This window comes from Pongo pygmaeus, chromosome 12 (genome assembly GCF_028885625.2).
Source record: "Pongo pygmaeus isolate AG05252 chromosome 12, NHGRI_mPonPyg2-v2.0_pri, whole genome shotgun sequence".
NCBI lineage: Eukaryota > Metazoa > Chordata > Mammalia > Primates > Hominidae > Pongo > Pongo pygmaeus.
The window spans coordinates 71,806,240-71,831,710 of NC_072385.2; the positions used below are offsets into that span (position 1 = coordinate 71,806,240).

The window sequence follows — 25,471 nt, forward strand, 5'->3', positions numbered from 1 at the left end:
AGAAAAGGAATGCATGTACATTTTATAATACTCCAAGTGATACAGAAATATCTAACAAAGGGAAAGTCTCCCATAGTCCTGCTCCACAGATAAAGCCACAGGGTGGTTTATGTTCGTCTAACAAGTGCATTGTTTAGTGATTCAGTATTTGTAAGATAGGAAAAAATAACAGAAGGAAAACACTAAAATGTTAACAGCAGTTAACTCTAACCAGTGGTTTAGTGCTGAGTTTTTGCTCCTTTTTATGTTTTCTAATGTGCCTGCCTAAACATTTAATTATTTTAAATATTTAGAAAAACGTGTACATTTTCAATTTGTCTCTTCCTTAAAATATAGTCTGTAATTATATTCAAACTTGCCTTTTTACAATTTTGCCTCTCATCTAAAACAAAATTCCCTCTAAGAATAAAATAAAAAGACTAGTATCTACAATTAAGAGGATTTAAAAACTATAATAATAGTGGCCAGTGGGGGGCCGGGCGCGGTGGCTCACGCCTGTAATCCCAGCACTTTGGGAGGCCGAGGTGGGCGGATCACTTGAAGTCAGGAGTTCCAGACCAGCCTGGCCAACACGGTGAAACCCCATTTCTACTAAAAATACAAAAATCAACCGGGCGTGGTGGCATGCGCCTGCAGTCCCAGCTACTCGGGAGGCTGAGGCAGGAGAATCGCTTGAACCCAGGAGGCGGAGGTTGTTGTAAGCCGAGATCCTGCCACTACACTGCAGCCTGGGAGACAGCGAGACTCCATCTCAAAAAAAAAAAAAAAAAAATCTCGCATCAACACTCCTACGCAAATGTCTCTGCTATTCATTCAATAACTGGTCATCAACCTCCACCCCCAAACACAACTGTCAGGTCTATGTCGTTCCCAAGTAGGCAGGTCTGTGACCCTCACGAGGAAAGGGAGTGTGTTGGCCTGTCCGTCTCCAAGGCCTCGCCACACAACAGTCCCTCAGCGGTTTCGCTGTTCTGCGAGGTCTTTACCCCGGGATGTTCCGGGGAGTCAATCCCTCCCCGCCCTAGGCTACGCCGGGAGCGGCCGGCAGCTGACGCGAACTTTCTGCTGGGCCTCCTTTCTCATTCCTCAGGTTCGGCAGTGCCACACCCGCCACAGGATTGGTATCGTAGGAGGGCCTCGCTTGACTACGGCGACTCGTTACTTATGGGTGAGGATTTACGCGTGTCCTTCCGGAGGCCACACATCACTTCCCTTGCTCCGCCCAGTTTAGAGACCTGCGCACCCGCAAGGGCGTGAGAGAGACTAGCCGGCGCGCGGGGACGCCCTTGCACGCCCGCACTTCTGCCGCGTCCCGCCCCATCGTTGCGCGGCCGCGGGCCAATCAGATCGTGCCTCGCCTCTACGCCCCCGGCTCCCCCGGACTTCTGTCCTCCTTTCAGGGCGACTTTGGGAACACAATAGTCCACTCGCTGACGTTCCCTTAGACGCGTTGCCATACGTCGTCACCCATAGAAACGGCTTTCCGCGGGGCAGACTCCAAGCCTAGCTTGTGTGAGCGGGCGGGGGTAGCAGGAAAGGCTGTTTTTCATTTCCAAGAGAAAACCGTCGCCCCGCCCACCTCGAACCTCCTCCCAACATCTCAGGATAGAAACGCCGCGCTCAGGTGAATAAGAAATGTTCTGATACAGGAAAAAGGAGTTCGTGTTTCTTTCAGAAGGTGACCGTTTTCCTCCTTCTGAGGTCACGAGCTGTCCGTCCGATGCCCAGAATTCCCGAGGCCTGGTGTGGCGTGTTTCCGGTCGCTGGGCTCCTCGGAGACCTGTGGGAAGAGGCGCGGGCGACCGGGGGCGTCAGCGAGCCCTGTCTTCACCTGCCTTCGCCCGCGTGGACTCTTCCCAGTGCCCGTCCTGCCCCGCGAAGTAATAGTGTCCTGTATTTCCTGACTGTAAGAAGAGTAGTGCTTTTAAAAAATGCCTGCTCCCTGTAATAGCAGCAGTAGTTCAATAGTACATACATGTTTATAAAAGAAACAAACTCTCATTCTTGCCGCCGTGGATAATACTATTAACATATTGCTACATAAATTTAGAGTTTTCATACATATACGTAAAGGTGTTTGGTTTTTTAAAATAGAAAAAAGTAAGCGCGTTATCTCCCAGTAATGTCTTTGCAGGTAAATTAAAATAGATTACATATATATATTTATATTTATATTTATATATTTTCTAAGAGATGGGGTCTTGTCTTGTTGCCCAGGCTGGTCTTGAACTCCCGGGCTCAAGTGATCCTCCCACCTCAGGCTCTCAAAGTGCTGGGATTGTGGGCATGAGCCACCGGGTCCAGCCTACAGAATCATTTTTAATGGCTGAATAGATATCATAATTTGTTCAACCAGTCCCTAAGTTGTTGGACTTTTCGGGTATTGACAGCTTTTCAGGTCTACAATCCTAGATGAATATTCTTATATGTAAATCTGTACATGTCCCTGATTTTTTTTTACAATAAATTCATAGAAATAAAATTACTGGATCAAGGAAAATGCACGTTTGTGAGACTCTAAATGATATTACCAGACGCTCCCCTAGAAACCTATTTACTACTTTTCCATTAACAGTATAAGAATGAATATGCTGTCTGCATCTCCTTGCTAATCTTAGATATTGTCAATCTTCGTGATCTTTATCATCTCTTTAAAAAAGACTCGTTTTAATTTGCATTTTGTTGCCTACGTGTAAAACTGAACATCTTTCATATAATTATTGGCTCTATTTTTGTGAATTGCTGGTTCATGACTTCTGCCTATTTTTAAAATGAAATATTCACATTTTAGAAATTACAAGTGCTTTTTGTATATTAGAAATATTAACCTATGATTGAGATATTTACAGATATTTTTCCTGTTTTTAAAATTCATCTTTTAATGTCACCTATGGTTTTTTTTGTTTTTTTTTTTACTGAAGGAAGTTTTTAATTTTTTACGTAGATATGTCTAATGAGTCATTTCCTTTGTTTCTAGCTTTGATGTCATGGTTACCTGTATTTTCTTCCAGCATTTTTAGAGTTTTAAAAAAATAATTTGTCAGGCGCAGTGGCTCACGCCTGTAATCCCAGCACAAATGCTATGCATTTACATTGCATGAGGTATTATAAGTAATCTAGAGTGATTTAAAGTATACAGGAGGATGGATGTGGGTAGGTTATATGCAAATACTACATTTTATGTAGTGGACTTGTTATCCGCGGGGGTTTCTGGAAACAGTCGCACACAGATATCACGGGATGACTGTACTAAATGTCCATAGGTACTTTTTCTGCTTCATTGATTTATCTGTTGCTGGGCAGTAATACTGTTTTAACATACCTTTAGATTATTTAAAAATTTCTGATGGGATAACTCTCTGCATACTAGTCTTTAAGAATTGTCCTTAAAAATATATTTAATACACATAAAATAGAATTTTGTAATATATGTAAGTTTAAAAGCATAATAATATGAAGCCAACCTCAACCTAACCTAGAACATTACCAATAGTGTATAAATCTGTGTGCTCTTCCCAGGATGGCAGAGGATATCCCTGCCATCCTCTCCAGAGATATATTATTTCTTCCATGGTAACTTTAAACTTTGTCAAATTAAAAAACAATTGTGGCCGGGCGTGGTGGCTCATGCCTGTAATCCCAGCACTTTGGGAGGCCGAGGCGGGCAGATTACCTGAGGTTGGGAGTTCGAGACCAGCCTGACCAACATGGAGAAACGCCCCCCATCTCTACTAAAAATACAAAATTAGTCTGCTGTGGTGGGGCATGCCCATAATCCCACCTATTCGGGAGGCTGAGGCAAGAGAATCGCTTGAACCCGGGAGGTGGAGGTTGCGGTGAGCCGAGATCACACCATTGCACTCCAGCCTGGGCAACAAGAGCGAAACTCTGTCTTAAAAAAAAAAAAATTGTGGGGGGAGGGGGGAGGGATAGCATTGGGAGATATACCTAATGCTAGATGACGAGTTGGTGGGTGCAGCACACCAGCATGGCACATGTATACATATGTAACTTACCTGCACGTTGCACACATGTACCATAGAGCCTAAAGTATAATAATAATAATAATAATAATAATAATAATAAAAAATAATAAAAAAAAGAAAAAAAAAAAAATTGTAATTTTGATTGCGATTGCAGTACTTTTATTGACTAATTTAGGGGAAACAGACATCTTTATAAAAGTAATACGTACTTATGTAGTTTCTACAAAGTGTTATTTGTGTTATTTAATCCACACAACTCTATTATCACCCTCATGTTACAGATGGGGTAACCGAGGCATAAAGAAATTGAATAATTTGGCCAGGCGCGGTGGCTCACGCCTGTAATCCTAGCACTTTGGGAGGCTGAGGCGGGCAGATACGAGGTCAGGAGATCAAGACCATCCTGGCTAACACGGTGCAACCCCATCTCTACTAAAAATACAAAATACTAGCCGGGCATGGTGGCATGGACCTGTAGTCCCAGCTACTCGGGAGGCTGAGGCAGGAGAATTGCTTGAACCTGGGAGGTGGAGGTTGCAGTGAGCCGAGATCACAGCACTGCACTCCTGCCTGGGTGACAGAGCGAGACTCCATCTGAGAAAAAAAAAAAAAGAAAAAGAAATTGAATAATTTGTCCAAAGTGAAGCTGCTAATAAGTGGCAAGGTCAAAAGTCAAAGCCAGGCAGTTTGACCCCAGAGCCTGTCCTCTTGTCCTGTTGCCTCTCCACAATATGGAACTGCTCATCTATTTATAATGCACATGCCAGTCAGTTTGCTCCACGACTTCCCCACATCCCAGTTGGCATCCTTATCCTTTATTAACCCGCTTCTCCCTTGCCATAGCTGATTGGAATAGAGGCAGGTGGAAAACTGATTCAAGCTGGTCCAATCAGATTCTCTTTCTTGGAAATGTGGAGTTACATAGTTTTAACTGGTCTCTTGACCTAGAAAATAAGGGAAGAGGAGGGAGAGATGTTTGATCTACATGTATGCAGTACAGAGAAAGCAAGGCTGCAGAAAGAAGCAGATTCAGAGAGAAGCAGTTATGAAGTCCTGTGGCCCCAGAGGGGTATGATGGATTACCTGCCCCTGGTTCTGGGGCTTTCCAGGTCCTAGCTTGCCACTACTAAAGCTCTACTGCCCTGTCCACTCTTAGGGATCTCCACAAGGTACCCCCTCTCCTCCTTCAAATAGACCCCTTTTTGGCCAGACGTGGTGGCTCATGCCTATAATCCCAGCACTTCGAGAGGCCAAGGCAGGGGGATCACCTCAGGTCAGGAGTTCGAGACCAGCCTGGCCAACATGGCGGAACCCCATCTCTACTAAAAATGCAAAAATTAGCCAGGCGTGGTGGCATGCGCCTGTAATCCCAGCTACTCAGAGGCTGAGGCGGAAGAGTTGCTTCAACCTGGGAGGCGGCGGTTGCAGTCAGCCAAGATCACACCACTGTACTCTTGCCTGGGTGACACAGCAAGACTCCGTCTCAAAAAATAAATAAAATAAAATAAAATAAATAAACCCCTCTTTCAATTTAAGCTCACCTGACTGACTTTTCTTTGTTTTGAAACTAAATATGCCACCTGAAAACATGTGGTCCTCCATTTACCCAAGTTTTCTTTTAAAGTTTCCCAGTAGCATTTTCTTCACATAGATCCATACATTTCTTGTTCAGTTCATTCCTAAATATATTTTAGGTGGATTTTTTTTTTCTCTTTGCAATAATTTCAGTTTGTCATTCCCCCTTCACATCTTAATCTGCAAAAATTCGGCTTTCGTCTGTTGAGACTACCAAATGTCAATGGTTTTTAAATGTGACATTAATCTTCCAAATGTATTCCAAAATAATGTTATCCACTAGATATATTTTTTAGTTCTATGCTTTGAAATTGTTCTGGCGATGATTCATATGAGGATGACGATGATTCATCTGATGGAAGTGAGCCACAAGGATTCCAAAGAAGTATGGAATTTCCTATAACCTGATTTAAAAAGAAAGTCTAACATATGAATAGGAACATTGAATTTCCAACACATTTAACTGATATTAAAATAGATAAAATGAAGAAAACTACTTTCAAGACCAATTTTCACATACAAAACAATAAGATAACAGAGGGTATAATTTGGATAAATATTTAGAGTAGAGTAGATAAATAACAGAGATTAAGAGAAATTCATATCTCATTCTTAGCATAGGCACATAATCCTGTATCCAAATTCTTTCTTGCCAGATGTGTTTCAGAACTGAGAGTTATCAGGATTTTAGACAGGAATATAATGCATATCCCATATATTGTGTAACAGCCCAGCAGGATCTGGAGCAGAATCTTGTAATCAAACCAAAATATGCATGCAAAAAATGCGTTAGTATTAACCATAAGTAGGGTAAACAAAGGCTAGATACAGATACGCATCTGTTCAGGTCAGATTTTGCTGCTAAATGAGTTTGCCACGAACTTATGAAAAACTTCAGGTTTCTAGAGTTTTTTTCTTTGTTTTGAAATTTTAGACTATGGTTTGTAGACCTCTACAAGCAAATATGTTCAGATTTCAACATCTGGCCAGATGTGAGTCAAAGAGTTGTTTTCAAGGCTTGGCTGTGTTAGATAGTCTTGTGGTTTGGGGTGTTTAGTCTGAAGGCAAAGAGTGCACTTTTTTTTTTTTTTTGATACAGAATATTGCTCCATTGCACAGGCTGGAGTGCAATGGTGCAATCTCAGCTCACTGCAACCTCTGCCTCCTGGGTTTAAGTGATTCGCTTGCCTCAGCCTCCCAAGTAGCTGGGATTACAGGCACCCGCCACCACACCTGACAAATTTTTGTATTTTTAGTAGATACGGGGTTTCACCAAGTTGGCCAGGCTGGTCTCGAACTCCTGACCTCAGGTGATCCACCCGCCTCAGCCTCCCAAAGTGCTGGGATTACAGGTGTGAGCCATCACGCCCAGAAAGAGTGCACTTTTAGAAGAACAAAATACAGACTTTGAAGCAATTATTGAAAAAAAAATAGGTCAAGTTTTTTTTTGTTTTTGTTTGTTTGTTTGTTTGTTTTTCTAATCAACTTGCATTCTTGACCTTTGTTGTCCATCATTATTTCAGTCTGGTGTTTTGGTTGAAATGAATTGCAATAAACACAAAAACTTCCCAGTAAATCTTAACTAAAAAAGCCTTGATGTATTTTTCCTTAAACCTATCAATCAAGAGATCCTTGCCTTGATGTTTTCATTTTTTATTTCTAGTACATAGGAGGATTTCCTTCTAAATATCCTATGGCTGTACAGATATTGCTTCAGTTGAATCTATTAGTGTCAAAATTAAGGAATTTATTCAGTCATCATATAAATTGAGTGCCTATTTTGTGCCAGACTCTGTGCTAGGTGTTGAGGATACAGTCTGGTGAGCAAGAAACATTTAAATCAGATTTTACAGTACAGTATGATAGGTGATAAGGTAAGTACAGTGTGCCATGGAACACCATGTATTGAGATGAGGGAAGGACTAAAGGTTAAGTAATAAATCAGGCAGGTGAAGATGAGGAGGGAAATTTTAAAATGTTCTAAGACAGTTATTTTCATAGTGTGGTCCATGAATCAGCAGCATCAGCATCATCAGGGAACTAGTCAGAAATTCAGATTCTTGAACCTTACCCCAGACCTACTGAATCAATAACTCTGGAGATGGACCCCAGGAATCTGTGTTGTTGTGGTTTTGTTTGTTTGTTTGTTTGTTTTTTTAGACGGATCTTGCTCTGTCGCCCTGGCTGGAGTGCAGCGGTGTGATCTCTGCTCACTGCAACCTCCGCCTCCTAGGTTGAAGCGATTCTCCTGCCTCAACCTCCCGAGTAGCTGGGATTACAGGCACGTGCCACCATGCCCGGCTAATTTTTGTATTTTTAGTAGAGATGGGGTTTCACCGTGTTGGCCAGGCTGGTCTTGAATTCCTGACCTCAAGTGATCCGCCCACCTCCGCCTCCCAAAGTGCTGGGATTACAAAAGTGAGCCACTGTGCCTGTGCTATATAACATTCTTGAAGTAACAAAACGATAGAAATAGAGAACGGATTAATGGTTGTCAGGGGTTAAGGAGGGGGTGGGGGTTGAAGGGAAATGGTTGTGGCTATAAAAGGGCAGCATGAAGGATTCTGGGGTAGTGGAACTGTGGAAATACTCTGTATCTTGACTGTAGCAATGTCAATTTCTTTTTCTTTTTTTTTTTTTTTTGAGACGGAGTCTCGCTCTGTCGCCCAAGGCTGGAGTGCAGTGGCGCGATCTCGGTTCACTGCAAGCCCCGCCTCCCGGATTCACACCATTCTCCTGCCTCACCCTCCCGAGTAGCTGAGACTGCAGGCACCCGCCACCACGCCCAGCTAATTTCTTTTTGTATTTTTAGTAGAGACGGGGTTTCACCATGTTAGGCAGCATGATCTCGATCTCCTGACCTCGTGATCTGCCCGCCTCGGCCTCCTAAAGTGCTGGGATTACAGGTGTGAGCAACCGCGCCCAGCCAGCAATGTCAGTTTCTTAGTCGTGATAGTTTACTACAGTTTTGTAAAATGTGGGCATTGTGGGAAACTGAGTAAAGGGTACACAGAATCTTTGTATAATTTCTTACAACTACGTATGACTATAATTATTTAAAAATGAAATATTATAAAATAATGCTATGAAGAATAATAAATCAAGGTATTCGAAGATGTCCTGAGGCAGCTAATTAAAAAAAAATCATGATAAGGGGACAGAGAGAGATGAGAAAATTTATTTTATATGTGGGTAGTTAGGAAAGGCCTAGCTATTAAGGAAGTTAGGGTATTACCTATGAATGTCTGGAGAATATTAGAAGTAAAAAGATTCTGAGATGGGGTGTGCTTGGCGTAACTGAGGAATAGCAAGGATACCATTGTGGACAGAGTAGGGTGAACAGTGGAGAGCTATAGGAAATGAGATAAGAGTGGGTGGAGATCGTGGTGGTATAGACACATCATAGAAGAGCTTATTTCATCCTGAGTAGAATGGGAAACCACAGGAGAGTTTTAAACAGAAAACAAACATGATCTAACTTGAATATTAAAAGTATCACTTCACTGGGTAAAAAATCGAGTGAGGGGGCCATGGATAGAAGTGGAGCATCAATTGTGAGGCTATCGCAATGATTCAGGCAAGCAATGATGGTGGTTTGGACTAAACTGGCAGAGCAGGAGGTAATAAGAAGCAGTCCGACTGTGAATAAGTTTTGCAGGAATGGCTCACTGGGTGTTCTAATGGAGTGCATGTGGGACGTGAGAGGAGGAGTAAGAGTTAAGAATGATTCCCAGATTTGGGCCTGAGCAAGTGGAAGAATGGAGTTACTACTCTTATGAAATGGTGAGCTGAATGAGGAGCAATATGAGGCTCTTCAGAAGATCAGGAGTTTTGTTTTTGGCTTGTTTACATGCCTGTAGACATCCAAATGGGGATGTCACTAGCCTGCTGGATAAATGCATATTTCTAGAATTTGGGTAAGAAGTTGGGCTAGTGCTATTGTTTGAATGTATGTGTCCTTCCAAAATTCATACGTGTGGAACTTAAACCCCAAGGAGATGGCATTAAGAGGTGGGGTCTTTGGGAGGTGATTAGGCCATGAGGGCCTTGACCTCTTGAATGGGATTAATGCCCTTGTAAAAGCTGCCTGGCCCTTTCATCTCTTCTGCCATGTAAGGACACAGCATTTGTCTCTTGTAAAGGACGCAGCAACAAGACAGCATCTTGGGAGCAGAGATAGAGCCCTTTATCATGCACTGAATCTTTCAGCACCTTGATCTTGGACTTCCCAGCTCCCAAAATTGTGAGAAATAAATTTCTATTATTTATAAATTACCCAGTCCGTGATATTTTGTTATAGCAGCAAAAACAGACTAAGACAGCTAGGTATATGAATTTGGGAGGCAATAACATATAAATGGTATTTAAAGTCATGGACTGTTTGAGAACAGCGAGGAGTGAGGATATGTAGATAGAGAAGAGTAAAGGTCTATGGAATGCGACCCAGGTACACTTGTTTTTAACGCTTAGGAAAATAAAGGAGACCTCAACAAAGAATGCAGAGAAGGAATGCAATTGAGGTATGAGGAGAACCATGGAGGGTGGCGTCTTGGAGACAAGGTGAAGAAAGGGTCTCAGGCTGGGCACGGTGGCTCATGCCTGTAATCCCAGCACTTTGGGAAGCCGAGGCGGGCGGATCATGAGGTCAGGAGACTGAGATCATCCTTGCTAACACAGTGAAACCCCATCTCTACTAAAAATACAAAAAAACCAAAAATACAAAAAAAAAAAAAATAGCTGGGCATGGTGGCGGGCGCCTGTAGTCTCAGATATTCGAGAGGCTGAGGCAGGAGAATGGCATGAAACCGGGAGGTGGAGCTTGCAGTGAGTCGAGATCATGCCGCTGCACTCCAGCCTGGGCAAGAGAGTGAGACTCTGTCTCATAAAAGAAAAAGAGACGAACCAATAAGACAAATGCTACTGACAGGCAGAACAAGACAAGAACTGAGATTTGTCCTTTAGATTTGACCACATGGAGGTCATTGGTGATTTTCATAAGTGCAGTTTCAGTGAAACAGTGGAAGGAAGACTTGATTAGAGTGGGTTTGAGAGAGGAGAGAAAATAAATTAAGTATAGACAAGGCCGGGTGCAGTAGTCACGCCTATAGTTCCAGCACCTTGGGAGGCTGAGGCAGGCAGATCACTTGAGGCTAGGAGTTCAAGACCAGCCTGGCCAACATGGTGAAACCCTGTCTCTACTAAAAATACAAAACTTAGCTGGGCCTGGTGGCAGGCACCTGTAATCCCAGCTACTTGGGAGGCTGAGGCAGGAGAATCACTTGAACCCAGGAGGCAGAGGTTGTGGTGAGCCAAGATGGTGCCACTGTACTCCAGCCTGGGCAACAGAGCAAGACTCTGTCTCAAAAAAAAAAAAAAATCTGAATATTAAAACAAAAGATTCTCCTAGTGTCTCTATTAACGAGGGTTTTAAGAGTTCTACGTCAGGACCCGGGGCAGAGACCAATATACATACTTCATATTATTTCATAGTTATTTATACCTTGATAAAGCTGTTTAGAATGTTTATGGAGTGACATAACTCTATATGGGCTCTCAGCATTGGGCTAGGCATCCGAGTCACAAACAAGACATAGGCAGGACCAGCCCTCAAAGAGCTTCTAGCCCAGTGTGGGGCCCTGACGTAGACACACACAACTCACAGCACAACAGAGATTCCTCAACATAGAGATGATGAGCTGTGAGAATCCAACTTGGCCTTACCCTGGGGCAGTGACTGTTTCTCTCAGCACCTCAATTTCCTATTCTATAACATCTACCTGCCTACCTCAGAGGATGCGATAAAGATCCAATGAAAACACTTTGTGACAAATGCTATACAAACATAATGGGATGGTTTTCAAAACAAGATGGTTGCTGTTAAGCATCCTATTTAGAGCCCTTGATGAGCTGTCTAATTTCAGATAATGGCGATGTAAAATAATTATTGAAAGTGTTATGTCTATTTATAAAATGACAAAAAAATTGTCAGCTTGGGTTTGAATCTGACTTTGCCATTATTATTATAACGATATCATTTGTGTGACTTTGGGTAAATAACCTCTCTAAGACTCCTTTACAAAATGGAAATATTAAAACTGACCTCAAGGGTTGCCGTGAGGATAACATGATATAATGTATTTTAAGTGTTTGTTACAGAGTAATACCAAAAGATGCAATTGATTTGAATTTTTTAAAAGCAAAAACTACTAATTCCTTTTGAATGAACTAGTTCGCATCTGTTATTTCCTCTTATCTCTTGTGCTATGGTTTGAATAGGTCCCCCAAAGTTCATGTGCTGGAAACTTAATTGCCATTATGATATTTAAATAAGAGGTGGGGCCTTTAAGAAGTGATTAAAGATGGCCTCATGAATGGATTAGTGCCATTATTGTAAGAGTAGGTTCATTGTCATGGGAGTGGGCTCCTGCTAAAAGGATAAGTTTGGCCCCATCTTGTCTCTCTGTCTAATGTGCTCACTTCCGCCTTCCACTCTTCTCCATGGGATGACCCTTGTCAGATGCTTGTGCTATGCTCTTGGACTTCCCAGTCTCTAGAACCAAGAGTCAAATAAATTTCTTTTCTTTATAAATTACCCAGTCTATGGTATTCTGTTATAGAAACAGAAAATGAACTAAGACATCCTGTTTAAGCTATTTTTACACATAGGAAGTTTTCAATTAAAATGTTAATCTCTATAACAATTGTCACGGTAATTCCAAATGGTGTTCCTATTTTATTGCAGTTATATGTTTAGATTTTTGTGATTTGGAGGATGGAAAAAGATGAAGGGCCAGATCAGATTGGTTGTCACCCTCCAGTCAGAGTAATTCAACCCGCTTTTATGGCCCCAAATCATTCTGGGCTAACAGTCTTACCTGTCATAGAAGGGCTTTATTTATTCCCTTTGTTTGTTGCCTTTGATAGTGGAAGAAATACAGATAGGGTCAATAGAGGTGAAGGAAAAAATGTGTACTCAACCTATCCCAGTTTGTTCTTTTTCCTGTTTCAGTTTATGTGGCCATAAACTGAGGTAGGGAATGCAATGTGGGGATATTTACAGAAGGTTATCTAAGTGGGTGGCTCTATGAAGTGCCCCTAAAAACAATTAAAGAGACAGTATTATTATTATTATTATTTTTGAGATGGAGTCTCACTCTGTTGCCAGGCTGAGTGCAGTGGCGCGATCTTGGCTCACTGCAGCCTCCACCTCCCGGGTTCAAGCGATTCTTCTGCCTCAGCCTCCCGAGTAGCTGGGACTACAGGCATATGCCACCATACCCAGCTAATTTTTGTATTTTTAGTAGAGATGGGGTTTCATCATGTTGGCCAGGATGGTCTCGATCTCTTCACCTTGTGATCTGCTGGCCTCGGCCTCCCAAAGTACTGGGATTACAGACATAAGCCACCGCGTCCAGCCTAGTTTTTTTTTTTTTTTTTCCTCAGACAGAGTCTCGCTCTGTTGCCTAGGCTGGAGTTCAGTGGTGTGATCTTGGCTCACTGCAACCTCCACCTCCCAGGTTCCAGTGATTCTCCTGCCTCAGCCTTCTGAGTAGCTGGAATTACAGGCGCTCACCACCATGCCAGGGTGATTTTTGTATTTTTAGTAGAGGTGGGGTTTCACCATGTTGGTCAGGCTGGTCTTGAACTCCTGACCTCATGATCCACCTGCCTTGGCCTCCCAAAGTGCTGGGATTACAGGCATGAGCCACCGTACCCACCCAAGAGAGAGTATTATTAATACTTTATTTCCACAACACAAATCCTAAGGATCATATCATACCTCCCTTTTGAATTGGATTAAAAGTTGTTTAAATCTATGCAGATATTGTGTACTTTTCTAGTGCTGATATGAATTTAACAAAGAGGCTTGAAGAATTTCTCAGAATAAAGCCTTGAGTTTTATTTCCATTTTAAGACCTACTAAGAACTATGCTAACATGCCTGGAATTCCATCAAGTACATCTTCATGATCTTTCTCTTGTCAACTTCAGTCACAAGTCATAGAAATATACAGACAGTCCTCAACTTACAATGGTTCAACTTACGATTTCTTGACTTTCCAATGGTGCGAAAGCAGTATGCATGCAGTTGAAACCATACTTCAAGTGCCAATACAGCCATTCTGTTTTTCACTTTCAGTGCATTATTCAGTAAGTTATATGAGATATCCAACACTTTATTATTAAATAGGCTTTGTGTTAGATGATTTTACCCAACAAATGTAACGTTGGACTAATGTAAGTGTTCTGAGCATGTTTAAGGTAGGCTAAGCTAAGCTATGATGTTTGGTAGGTTAAGTGTATTAAATGCATTTTTGATTTACAATATTTCCAACTTAAGATGGTTTTGTTTTTTTTTTTTTTTTTTTGAGACAGAGTCTCGCTCTGTCACCCAGGCTGGAGTGCAGTGGCACAATCTCAGCTCACTGCAAGCTCTGCCTCCTGGGTTCATGCCATTCTCTTGCCTCAGCCTCCTGAGTAGCTGGGACTCCAGGTACCCGCCACCATGCCCTGCTAATTTTTTTTTTTTTTTTTGTAGTTTTAGTAGAGATGGGGTTTCACTGTATTAGCCAGGATGGTCTCCATTTCTTGACCTCGTGATCTGCCCACCTTGGCCTCCCAAAGTGCTGGGATTACAGGCGTGAGCCACGGCGCCAGGCCCCAAATTAAGATGGTTTTATTGGGACTTATGTCCATTGTAAATCAAGGAGCACCTGTATGAGAACACATGGACACATAGAGGGGAACAACACACACTGGGGCCTGTCAGAGGGTGGAGGGTGGGAGGAGGAAGAGGATGAGGAAAAATACCTAATGGGTACTAGGCTTAATACCTGGATGATGAAATAACCTGTACAACAAGCCCCCATGACACAAGCTTACCTATGTAACAAACTGCACATGTACCCCTGAACTTAAAATAAAACTTAAAAAAAAGAAATGCCAAATCTGAGCCAGAAGTGAAAGACAAATATTTTTATTTATTTTGCCCTGTCTTCAAATAAAGAGGTTGATTAACTTGAAAAAAATAAAAGCATCTGTAGTGTCTGGGTTAGTGAATATATTTCCCTTTAGTTATACCCTTGTTACTAGAATTATTCTGTTTATTTTTTTAAAAATTATATAAACTACAAACTCCTTACCATTGCTTCTGAGGCCCGGCATAATCTAGCTGGTCCTTGTCAATTTTTCCAACCTCATCTTTTCCTACTCTTGTCCCTCCTTGATCACTTTGCTCCAGCCACACTGATCTCTTTCAAGTCCTCAAACATTCCAAGTTCTCCACTTCAGAGATTTTGTACGTGCTGTTTTCTCTGGTTGGAATGCTCTTCTCCTTGAATGGTTGCCAATCTTGGGTTTCAGCTTATGTGTTATCTTCTTACTCATTTATTGAGTGCCTAGTGTTCCAGGCATGTTCTACATGCCCCTCATAGCAGTGAACTGGGATCATCCCTGCCCTTGAGACCTTCCCTAAGCACCCTGATGGAAGATTCCTTGCTCCTTCCCCTGCTATTGTACATCTTTCTTCCTTTTTTGTGTCCTTTCTTGTACTCATGGCAGTTTGTAATTATTTTACTTCTTTTCCTTCCCTTCCCCCAATGGAAATGTAAGCTCCATGGTGGCTGGGGCCTTATCTGTCTGTTTGCTATTATGTCCCCAGCATCTAGCAGAGTGACTGGGATAGAACAGATCTCAATGTATATTGAATGAATGAATGAGTAATCAGCATCTTAAGAAATTTGAACATGTCATCTGTTAAGAACTAAAGCTAAAGAAGATGCAAATTATGTTCATTGCAGATTCAACATAGAAAATGCGTAGTTAATCTCTAGCAAAGTGCCTAGCTCATAATAGATGCTCATCAAAATAGATTTTGAATGTATAAAGAAGTGAATACATTTGAATTTATTTTCCTATGCCCTGTACGGAAGATTTTTAATAACTAGTATACCAACCAGTATCTCAGCTGATTCTATCTCATTTAAAGTTAAAAGTCCTGGCCAAGGATTCAGAAAGTGAAATCATTTCCCTAAAAAGTCATACATTTATGTTTTATGTATTTTCTTTGTGAGATGGAGTCTCGCTCTGTCACCCAGCCTGGAGTGCAGTGGTATGATCTTGGCTCACTGCAACCTCCGCCTCCCGGGTTCAAGAGATTCTCCTGCCTCAGCCTACCGAGTAGCTGAGACTACAGGGATGCACCATCACACCGGCTAATTTTTTGTGTTTTTAGTAGAGATGGGGTTTCACCATGTTGATCAGGCTGATCTTGAACTCCTGGCTTCAGGTGATCCGCCTGCCTCGGCCTCCTAAAGTGCTGGGATTACAGGCATGAGCCACTGCGCCCAGCCTTTTACTTATTTTCTTAAAGCATTATTGTCATGATGCTAACAGCTGACCTTATAAGCTCTGCAAAGGTACTTTGTCATAGAATGCTTAAATGAATATATTCTCCTTTATTTGAATAATATGAAAAAATTTATATAACTATAAACTTTAACATTGGAAGGAAACCCATATTGATTGAACATGTACGACATCCCAGACACTTCCCTAAATTATTATCTTCTTTCATCCTCACAATAATTGACAGAGGTATTATTATTCTCATTTTACTGCTGCTGCAGGAAATGAGGGTCAGGGAGGTTAACCAAATTGATCTAGGAAAAATAGTAGGCGGTATAGTGAAGATTCAACCCCTATCTTTGGATTTCATGAACAGGGTACTTTCTGTCTCTTTGGGCCTATCAAGTCCCAGGCATTAGAAACATAAAGATGAGTATGGCACATTCCTGTCCTCTAGAAGTTTAGAATTCAGCCCATCACTTAGAAATGTAAGCCAATAATTGAAAAAGGTTCTAAACTTCTTCGTGTATTGGAGAGGCAGTCATTCAGTCTCCCTGGAGTGGATACCACATTCCAGGTCTCTTCCTCACCTTAGTGTATTTATTTTATTTTTTCAAGTACTTATGCAGTATTTACTATGTTTTAATTCCTTTATAGGTATTAACGCATATAATTCTCATTTAACAACGCTATGAGGTAGTTACTATTATAGTCCCATTTTATAGATGAGAAAATAAGGAACAGATAGCTTAAAAAACTCAACCCAAGTTACACAGCTAGTAACAGAGCTGTGATTCAACTCCAAGCAGTCTGGCGCTAGAATCTATATTTTAACCACTAGATTATGTTGGCTCGAGGCCTTTCTAGGTTCAGAAAATTCAATATTAGCATTCACCAAAGTGATCTGATTTTAGAGCACTGACAACTTATTGCTTAACAATAAACAAAAGAAGTATTGAGTATACTGGATATTCTTGTTGATTGCTTACTCTCTTTCTAGGCAATTCTATCTGGGTAGGCAATTTATAATCAGAGGCTTCTTGGTGCCCTGGGAATTAGATCAAGGGAAATTAGCTGGCTGATCTTAAAGACTTAGTGATTCCATTTCCACCACAGGATTATGTCTGTGACAGCCATTCTCCTGGACAATACTGAAGGTACACTGCTTTTCAGAGCTGTGAGATTACAATGCTTACCAATCCTCCTCAAAGTTGAAATAGTCTTTCTTTAGGCATTGTATTAGTCAGGACTCTTCTAGTTGTACGTTATAGAGTCCCAGCTCAAATAAGCTTAAGCATAAAAGGCAATTGTTTGACCTATGCCCCTGGAAAGTTAAACGGTGAACTTGGCTGCCATATCTAGTGGCTCAAATGCAATTGCCCTCCAGGTTTCTCTTTGTCTATCTACATCCCTCATCCTCCACAACTCTGGCTCAGCTTATCTGTGTGTTGACTTCATTCACTCTCCTACAGAAGGAGACTTAATGGACCATGTCGGGTTACCTATTCTGTTTTGTACTGGTAAATATGGCCACGAAAATAAGATATTCCCATTTGGTTAGGGTTGGGTCACCGGTCCATACATAAGGTCTCGGGGCCTGGGTTTATTTGATAACCCCACCAGAAGCACATGTTGGGGGAAAGGAGGATGCATTCTTCAAAAGATGTAGGAATGGGCTAGGTACAGTAGTTCATGCCCGTAATCCCAGCACTTTGAGAGGCTGAGGTGGGCGGATCGCTTGAGCCCAGGAGTTCAGGACCAGCCTGGGTAGCACAGTGAGACTTTGTCTCTACAGATAATTAAAAAACCAGCTGGGCATAGTGGCATGCACCTGTGATCCCAGCTACTCTGGATGCTGAGGCAGGAGGATCGCCTGAGCCCAGGAGGTAGAGGCTACAGTGAGCCATGGTCACGCCACTGTGTTCTACCCTGGGTGAAAGGGTGAGACCTTGTCTCAAATAAATAAATAAATAAATAAGAAGAAGAAGTAGAAATAGGAATGATGTACAGACAGGAAGAACAACAGAAAAAACACACATAACACATATATGCATTCATTCTTTTTTTTTTCTTTTACCATTTATTTATTTAACTTGTAAGTTCAGGGGTATATGTGCAGGTTTGTTACATAGGTAAACTTGTGTCATGAGTTTTGTGTGTGTGTGTGTGTGTGTGTGTGTTTTGAGATGGTCTTACTCTGTCGCCCAGGCTGGAATGCAGTGGTGCCATCTCGGCTCACTGTAAACTCCACCTCCTGGGTTCAAGTGATTCTTGTGCCTCAGCCTCCCTAGTACTTGGGACTACAAGGGTGCGCCAACATGCTCAGCTAATTTTTTGTATTTTTAGTAGAGAGGGGTTTTGCCATGTTGGCCAGGCTGGTCTTGAACTCCTGGCGCCAAGTGATCCTCCCCTCTCGGTCTCCCAAAGTGCTGGATTAGCCCCCTCCTGCCCCCATGGAGATCTGTTGTGGGATTATTTCCTCAGTCAGGTATTAAGCCTGTTACCCATTAGTTGCTTTTCCCGATCTTCCTCTTCCCACCTCCACCCTTGGATAAGCCCCAGTGTGTGATGTTCCCCTCTGTGTGTCCGTGTGTTCTCATCATTTAGCTCCCACTTATGAGTGAGAACATGCGGTATTTGGTTTTCTGTTCCTGCATTAGTTTGCTAAGGATAATAGCTTCCAGCTCCATCTATGTTCCTGCAAAGTACATAATCTCATTCTTTGTTATGGCTACATAGTATTGCAGGGTGCATATGCGCCACATTTTCTTTATCCAGTCTACCACTGATGGGCACTTAGGTTGATTCCGTGTCTTTGCTATTGTGAATATTGCTGCAATGAACATATGCGTGCATGTGTCTTTATAATAGAACAATTTATATTCCTTTGGGTATATACACAGTAATGGGATTGCTGGGTTGAATGGTATTTCTGTTTTTACATCTTTGAGGAATTACCACACTGTCTTCTACAATGGTTGAACTAATTTACACTCCCACCAATAGTGTATAAGTGTTCCTTTTTCTTTTTAATCTCACCAGCATCATTTATTTTTCGACTTTTTTTTCGTGATAGATTCTTGCTCTGTCACCCAGGCTGGAGTGCAATGGCACGATCTCAGCTCACTGCAGCCTCCACCTCCCTGGTTCAAGTGGTTCTCCTGCCTCAGCCTCCCAAATAGCTGAGATTACAGGGGCCTGCCACCACACCCAGCTAATTTTTCTATTTTTAGTAGAGAGGAAGTTTCACCATGTTGGCCAGGCTGGTCTCGAACTCCTGACCTCAGGTGATCCACCCGCCTTGGCCTCCCAAAGTGCTGGGATTAGAGGCATGAACCACTGCACCTGGCCTATTTTTGACTCTTTGGTAATAGCCATTCTGACTGGGAAGAGATGGTATCTCATTATGGTTTTGATTTGCATTTCTCTAATGATCAGTAATGTTGAGCTTTTTTTGTGTGATTGTTTGATTGTTGGCTGTCTGTATGTCTTCTTTTGAAAAGTGTTCATGTCCTTTGCCCACTTTTTAATGTTTTTTTCTTGTAAATTTCTTTATAAGTTCCTTATAGATGCCTTTCCCCCTTTATTCCTTTCTTCTTCTCCTTCTTCTCCTTCTTCTTCTTCTTCTTCTTCCTCTTCTTCTTCTTCTTCCTCTTCCTCTTCCTCTTCCTCTTCCTCTTCTTCTTCTTCTTCTTCCTCCTCTTCTTCTTCTTCATCTTCTACTTCTACTTCTCCTTTTTTTTTTTTTTAATAAAATAAAGATGGGGAGGTCTCACTGTGTTGCCTAGGCTGGTCTCAAACTCCTGGGCTCGAGTGATCTTCCTGCCTCAGCCTCCCAAAGTGCTGAGATTATAGGTGTGAGCCACTGTGTCCAGCCCATACATTCATTTTTTATGAATTCAAAATATACAGTACTTATTGAATACCTACTATATTCCCCAGGACTGTTGACATTTCTACATGCTACACACACACACACACACACACGCACACACACACAGATCCCAATTTATAACAGCTTAAAAAGCAAGAAAGGGCTTTACCAGAAATGTTGCAACGTGCCTGAGAGATAGATATCTAACAGGATCAGATATATAGGAACAGTACTGAAAGAAACCACCGTCCAAAACACTTGCAGAAGACAGCAATCCAGGTAGGAGCTCAGTGTTATCCCAACTCTAGAATCAACCAGTAAGAAAAGTGAGTGGGACGAGCCCTGGACATTCCTCATAGAGATTCACTGAGGGGTCAGATAAGTAAAAATGGGCCGGGCTCAATGGCTCATGCCTGTAATCCCAGCACTTTAGGAGGCTGTGGAGGGAGGATCACTTGAGGTCAGGAGTTTGAGGCCCGCCTGGCCAACATGGTGAAAGCCAATCTCTACAAAAATACAAAAATTAGCCAGGCATGGTGGCACATGCCTGTAATCCCAGCTACTTGGGAGGCTGAGGCACAAGAATTGCTTGAACCTGGGAGGCGGAGTTTGCAGTGAGCCGAGTTTGCGCCACTGCACTCCAGCCTGGCTGACAGAGCGAGACTCTGTCTCAAAAAAACAAAAAAAGAAAGAGAGAAAGGAGAGAATGTAGAGGAGAAATCATTAAAGCAATGATAGAAGTAATATTTCTCCAAATTTCAGAAAGATACAAGTCTTCTCATTGGAAATGTTAACCAAGATGAATGAAATGGAAACTAACACCTACCTGGATATGTCATGGTGAAATGTTAGAACACTGGGCACGAAGGTAAAATCCTAAAAGCTTCTAAAGAGATAAACAGGTTAAGCTCAAAGGAGTGGGAATCAGTGTGGCATCAGGTTTCTCACTGGCATCATTGCTGGAAGACAACAATCTGAGGAAAAATCAGACTGAGAAAAACTCTTTCAAGTGAGAGTGCAAAATATGGTTATTTTTGTATATCCAAAGATTCTGAAATTGTACCATCCACAGATCTTTACTGAAATAATTAGTTGGGGTTGAACTCTAGCAATGTGAACAATGAATCCAAGAGAAAAGAAGACATGGGATTTAGGAACTAATGTGAGGGGTACATGAGGTGGGCTTGAGGCCCTGTATTCTATGTGACTTCTAATTATCTGGTATCCAGGAGATCTGAGGCTGTATCCCACCGGGACCCATTCCAATCCCAGATGGTACTTAGGAGTTTCATCAACAACAAGCTTCTCTTCAATAAAGATCATCAGAAGTTTTGTTGGATACAAAGGACTCATCCAACTTAGAACTAAACTCTGGAATGTGGCTTTATTCTATTGTTTCTCTCTTTTTTTATTTTTTAGTTTATTATTTTTTTTGAAACAGGGTCCCACTCCTGTCATCCAGGCTGGAGTGCAGTGGCGCCATCACGGCTCACTGCAGCCTGGAATTCCCGGGCTCAGGTGATCCTCCCACCTCAGCCTCCCGGGTAGCTGTGACTACAGGCCTGTGCCACCACGCCCAGCTAATTTTTTGTGTTTGTTGTAGAGACATAGAGATGGCATTTTGCCATGTTGCCCAGGCTGGTCTCAAACTCCTAGACTCAGGTGAAGTGTGAACCACCTCTCCTGGCCTATTCTTTTGTCTCTTAAAGGATTAAAATTAAGGTGGTCGCATTTGCCATGAAAAGTTCATGATATTTTGTTCATCACTGCGTTTTGCCTTTGAATGAAAAAGTTTGTTCTTTCTCAGAGAGGCACATAAAGTGGAACTGGTATAGCAAAGCAGCCTGTGAAGTCAAACTAGTGTGGGTTTGAATTATGACTCTGTGATTTCCTCTTGAGTAAAATATTTAACCTCTCTGAGCCTCAGTTTATTCATATACTTGAATATGGATAAGAGGACCTATTTTCCAGGTTCGTGTAAGGCGTTAAGAAGCTAACATGTAAAGTAACATTGTGTGCTGAGAGTTTCAACTCCGGTTGCACGTTAGAATCATCTGGGGGCTCTTAAAAACTAGACACTCAAGCCCCACCCCTAGAGATTTGGCTTTAATTGGTCTTAGGTTAGTATATTTTTTAAAGCTTTCCATGTGTTTCTAATGTTGAGAAAAACATGCATATATGTGGCTGGCACAAAGCAGGACCCAATAAATAGTAATTCCAAAAATGTAAAAAAATTGTAATAGAAGTCTTCCAGACAGAGGCAGATTTTACTTGAAGCAAACAAGGCGTAAGCTTCAGGGCCCTCACTTGCACAGGCTCCTTCGCAGGCTCAGTGAGTTCTCCTCTGGCCTGAGCGGAGGGCACCAGTGGCCCCTCCACCTGGGGTCCCCTGCCCGTGCTATCTAATCCTCTTTCACTTCACTATTTCTCCAGGTGCAAAAGGAACTTTAGATAACGGAAGAGATCAGCCAAATTTCAGAACAAGGATTCAAATTATTTCCATGGAAAATAATTACTCACAAATAGGTAATTCTTGTGATTCTCATTTTACTAGTGTTGAAGCCAACGCCTAGAGATTATATGATCTGCCTCAAGTCACAAATCAGCAAATAGTAGCCACAGCAGCACAGTAGTAGAATCTGTGCGTCTTGTCTTACGCTCCTTGCCTGAGCACATGAGCCCATCTCCTGAGTGACGGGGCAGGTCTGTATTGGTGATCATGCATAAACGGCAGAGGAGGGTGCCACTGACCTTTCAAAACTTGCCCCATTCCTTGTGTAATGGATACATCGTAGGGCCTCACTAGCTTGTGACCTCAGAACAAGGCCATGCAGCTTAATGTCCAAACTACAGCTCTGAGCCTATGGAGCTGAGAAGTCCATTCCACTGCGGGGTCTATACCGTCATCCCTCCCTCCTCCAAACCCAGGGAGTGCTTAGGAGGTCATCTGCATCGGTCCCGCACTCACATAGGCCTCCTCCAAGACCCTGGAAAAAGCCCTTGCCATGTATACAAATGAGCGTATGTTTTTGTAAAATTTGTAACTATTTTCTCTTTTTATCTTTCTTTTTCACTTTAGAGACTGGGTCTTGCTCTGTCATCCAGGCTGGAGTGCAGTGGTGTAATCAAAGCTTATAGAAGCCTGGAACTCTTGGGCTCAAGTGATCTACCTGCCTCAACCTCCCAAGCGGCTGAGACTACAGGCTCACCTGCACCTGTACTCGATTAATTTTGTTAAATTATTTTTTATAAAAATAGAGCCTCTTTGTGTTGCCCAGGCTGGCCTCGAACTCCTGGGCTAAGCGATCCTCTGGCCTTGTTTTCCCCCCAGAATTTTAATACTTAAAGAGCAATCAGTTAAGACTTCTGCTACTTCCACTTCTTTCTACTCTCCCTGTCTATGGAGGCACTGGAGTGGCTGTGGGCCTTTTACAGGATCTGGTTAAGAGGAAACTGAATACTGTATATGTTAGACCTAAAAAAACAAAAAAACAAAACCTTAAAAAATTTAAAATATATATATTTTGTAGAGACAAGGTTTTATTATGTTGTCCAGGCTAGACTCAAACTCCTGGCCCTAACTGATCCTCCTGCCTCAGCCTCCTAAAGTGCTGGGATTACAGGAATGAGCCACCATGCCAGGCCAAAAAAAATTTTTTTAAGAGAAAGTAAAGTTGGAAATATTCTACATTGTTTTGATTTGTTTTGTTTTTTTGTTTCTGTTTTTTTTTTTGAGATGGAGTCTCACTCTGTCACCAAGGCTGGAGTACAGTAGTGCAATCGCAGCTCACTGCAACCTCGACCTCCCAGGTTCAAGCGATTCTCCTGCCGCAGCCTGCCGAGTAGCTGGGATTACAGGCACGTGCCATGACGCCCGGCTAATTTTCCTATTTTTTGTAGAGACGGGGTTTTGCCATGTTGGCCAGGCTGATCATGAACTCCTGACCTCAGGTGATCCACCTGCCTCGACCTCCCAAAGGGAAATATGCTATTTTTAACAGCTTTACTCGGATATTCTTTTTTTATTTTATTTATTTATTTATGAGTCCCCAGGTCTTTTCCATCCAAACACTGCTGAAGTAAGAGACAGATCTGTAGGACCACTGAACACGCTGTCTACTCAGTAAGAGACAGATCTGTAGGACCACTGAACACGCTGTCTACTCAGGTATTATTGATATATAATAAACAGCACTTTTTTTTTTTTAAACAGGCTCTTGCTCTGTCACCCAGGCAGGAGTGCAGTGACATGAACATGGCTCACTGCAGGCACCACCTCCGAGGCTCAAGTGATCTTCCTGCCTCAGTCTCTCATGTAGCTGGGACCACAGGTATGCACCATGGTGACTGGCTAATTGTTTGATGTTTTTGCAGAGACAGAGTCTCATTTTGTTGCGTAGGCTGGTCTTCAACTCTGGGCCCAAGCAATTCTCCCACCTCAGCCTCCCAAAGTGCTAGGATTAGAGGTGTGAGCCAGCCGGGCATGGTGGCTCACGCCTGTAATCCCAGCACTTTGGGAGGCCGAGGCAGGTGGATCATGAGGTCAGTGGCTAGAGACCAGCCTGGCCAACATGGTGAAACACCATCTCTACTAAAAATACAAAAATTAGCCAGGGTTGGTGGCAGGAGCCTGTAGTCTCAGCTACTTAGGAGGCTGAGGCAGGAGAATCACTTGAACCTGGGAGGCGGAGGTTGCAGTGAGCCGAGATCATGCCACTACACTCCAGCCTGGGTGACAGAATGAGACTCTGACTCTGTCTCAGTAAATAAATAAATAAAGGCATGAACCACCATGCTCAGCCTTAAACAAGCACATATTTAAAGTGTACAGTTTGAAATATTTTGACTTATGTTCAGTGTAGCCTGAGATAACATTACTAAATCAAGATAATGTACATATTCATCACCCTCAAAAGTTTTTTCATACCTCTTAGTAACCCCTCTCTCTTGCCCTCACCCCCATCCCCAGGCAACCACTGATCTGCTTTCTTTCAATATAGATTAATTTGCATTTTATATAATTTTCTATAAACAGAATTATATAGAAGATACTCCATTTCGTCTGTGTTTTTTCACTCAGCATAGTTATTTTGAGATTCATTCATGTTATTACGTCTGTCAATAGTTCATTCCTGGCTGGGCATAGTGGCTCATGCCTGTACTCCCAGAAGTTTGAGAGGCTGAGGCAAGAGGATCCCTTGAGGCCAGAAGTTTGCAACTAGCCTGGGCAATACAGGGAGATCTTGTTTCTAGAAAAAAATTTTATAAATAGTTCGTTTTTAAATAGTTCATTCCTTTTCATTGCTAACTAGCATCCAATTTTATGGATATGCCATAATTTGCTTATCTATTCAACTGTCAAGAGACATTTGAATTGTTTCCAGCTTTGGGCCGTTACAAATAAAGCTGCTATGAATATTGTTGTGTATGCCTTTATTTATATGGCTCATACTTTCATTACTCTTGGGTGAATACATGGAAGTAATGGCTGGGTCATGTGGTAGATGTATATTTAATTTTTAAGAAACTGCCAAGTTTTCCAAAGTAGTTGTATCATTTTACATTCCCACTAACAATGTACAAAAGTACCAGTTAATCCATATCCGTCTTGATACTTAATACGGTCAGTTTTCATTTTAGCTATTCTAGTAAGTGTGGTAGAATTTTATTGTAATTTAAATTTACATTTC

The 25,471-nt window shown here is 42.1% G+C and overlaps 1 long non-coding RNA gene across 1 annotated transcript; it reads left to right on the forward strand.

Moving 5' to 3' along the window:
* Nucleotides 1-23,949, forward strand: LOC134737798 (uncharacterized). The gene is made up of 3 exons (XR_010123100.1): nt 1-1,624; nt 22,215-22,307; nt 22,861-23,949. It is a non-coding gene; the product is annotated as an uncharacterized LOC134737798 (long non-coding RNA).
* Nucleotides 23,950-25,471: the final 1,522 nt, after the last annotated feature.